Source organism: Coenobita brevimanus, chromosome 100, assembly GCF_032717465.1.
Source record: "Coenobita brevimanus isolate Jiangsu-jjx chromosome 100, ASM3271746v2, whole genome shotgun sequence".
NCBI classification, from domain to species: Eukaryota; Metazoa; Arthropoda; class Malacostraca; order Decapoda; family Coenobitidae; genus Coenobita; species Coenobita brevimanus.
This window is the reverse complement of record NC_137053.1, coordinates 59,068,120-59,070,709: the sequence shown is the minus strand read 5'-3', so window position 1 is coordinate 59,070,709 and position 2,590 is coordinate 59,068,120. Positions and strand designations below refer to the sequence as shown.

Genomic DNA, 2,590 nt, shown 5'->3' with positions numbered 1-2,590 from the left:
GTAGACTGAGATGGTTTGCGTATGTGGAGAGGGTGGGGGATGATAATTCGGTGCAAAAAGTGAGGAGTGTTAATGTTGGGGGTACGGTAGCAAGATGTAAACTGACAAAGACCTGGGACAAGGTCATTGAGTATGGCCTCAGGGATAAGGGAGTAAATAGGGAAGCTGCTAGAGATCAAGCAGCATGAAGAGCCGTCATTAGGCGACCAGGGCCGACGCATGCGAGCACGTTGGAGCTTTCACAAACGAAACAACGAATTGTTGCTTTGTACTTACCCCATTAGAGTCGTTCAGGGTACACATTTGGTTTCTTGGTATGTCAAACCCTTGTTTAAGTGCTATCAAGATTCATCTATTCTTACAAGTTTTTTCACTTTTATTTATGTTAATGCCAATGGCCATACCACGTTGAGTACACCGCTTCCCGTCCGATCAGCGAAGTTAAGCAACGTTGGGTCTGGTTAGTACTTGGATGGGTGACCGCCTGGGAACACCAGATGCTGTTGGCATCCCTATGTGTCAAGTGGGGTTGGTAGAGGATTAGTGCCCCTCCCTGTAAAACAATTAACTCTAAGCCCTTGGCCACCCTGTTTGGGATACATGGCGTCTGGCAATGAATGAAAAAATGAATTTATGTTAATCCATCCATTCATCATCTAATCCTATGTCGTCCCACAAGGAGCTTAGGAACCTGGAGCTAGGTAAGTTGATCCTGACATTTAGATGAGAGTGACCAGCCTCATTCATCCCTGAGTGGCATTACATGAGCAATAAACCCCAACCATCCCTTGAATATAAACCTACACAGGCTCAATCTTATTGGAGTACCTTAATTACCCACTAAACAACCAGGTGCCATACTTTGGTTATATGGTTACCACCCAGTGTTGTAAATGGTTTTCTGGTGTACAGTAAACCATTTGGCTTGTCACTCAATGTAGAGTCACCCATAGGCAGTACAAGAGGGAGTGTAAAGTCACCCATAGGCAGTACAAGAGGGAGTGTAAAGTCACCCATAGGCAGAAGGAAGAGGAAAGAATGATGGATAGAAAGACAGAAGAGGAAGGATGGAAGAAAGGGCAGACACCCAAAACAGCACTACATCAAGTGAGTGGATGGTGAGCACTCCCACCAACCACAATATTCATGTTAAACTTTCAAATTTTCATTTTTTCATTTTTTTTCATTATTGATGGTTTTCTTTAGTTTGGCTGCTTCTGTGTGATCTCTCCTTGTCCATACAATTATTATTCCTTCTTTTCATTCACAGCTGTTTTGTACTCTTTTTGAAGGTCAGGTATAAAGCTAAACTACAGTGCATTTTCTATGTATTAACTTGTTTGTTATCAGTTTATTAAGAACATTTTGTGTGATGTGCATCCCTTGGTTCATTACTAAACTTCTTTATTTACCATGTTGTAATGCCTTTCTTCTCTCTTCATAGATATATACTCATAACAGCACTCTCTTATAAATCCTTCAGAGTGAGTCCCACAGACTGTTGCATTCACTAGGTTTATCATCAAGTTTTTGCTGAGATTTCCCTCTGATGCCTTTAGCATATTTGTGACATTTATGTTTGCATTCTGAAGGCTGTGGCCATGCAAGCATGTGTAAGTATTTTTCCACCCATTGATGGTAACACTTTCACTACTGGGTGCCATGTGACTCCAGCACCACTGGTGTACCACTGACTGGTAGGATGTGCATGTCTTTTTTGTAAATGGCCATATGTCTTTGCTGTCCCCAGCCCTTACCTAGGATCTTGGATTTCAATTTGGAGTTTTCTTTCTCTTAGGTTAGATACCTTCTAAGGCAATTAGGTTCAGTCTACTTAAGGGAACCAATTTTAGTAGTGTGTGTAATAGCCCTCCTGGGTGAGTTGCATGAGGCCAGCAACTAGATTTCTTGCTCCTCACCACCCCCATTTTAGTACCTCCCTTGGACAGTGGCAACCCAGCAGTCTCGTACCTTGCTCGGCTTAACTTATACAGTATTTGGAACTACAGTAATCCCTTTAAGTCCCGGACACCCCAAGTCCCAGACATTTTGGGCTCGGTTCCTTGGACACCAAAAATGGCCAAAAAACGTAAAATTGCAAAAAAGAAAAGCCGATATGTGTTCATCCCTACTTTAAAGCTTTGCTGCGCGGTGACAAACAGCTGTGTTTTGGCACATAGTGGAGCGCCCCTGCATCCTCTCCTCCCTGGTTCCCGCCTACCTACCATTGTGACTGCACACTTGTCGCCATGGCTGTGCCACATGCTTTTTTTTTGTGAATAAACAGTGAATAAACTGCAATACATCACCACTGGACCACATTGGAATTTACAGTGTTGTGCACTGTTAAGAAATTAGAATTCAGAGTGCAAACGATTAAGTGCAGAGTGCAACACTGGCATAGCATAAGTAAGAACAGAATGTGCAGTGTTAAACAGTTATAATTCACAATGCAAAGGATTAAGTGCAGCACAACACTGGATTACTGTATGTGCTTCAAATGCACCTTCACCACTGTCAGAGCCTCATAGGAGGCGGGTTAATCTTCGTGATTGCAATGTACGTGTCGTAAGTACCCCTGTACACTGCT

General features: G+C 42.9%; 1 non-coding gene across 1 annotated transcript; it reads left to right on the top strand.

Annotated features, from left to right (window-relative positions):
* The first annotated feature begins 390 nt into the window (after positions 1–390).
* Positions 391–509, top strand: LOC145414743 (5S ribosomal RNA). The gene has a single exon (XR_013899924.1). It is a non-coding gene; the product is annotated as a 5S ribosomal RNA (ribosomal RNA).
* The last annotated feature ends 2,081 nt before the right edge of the window (positions 510–2,590 follow it).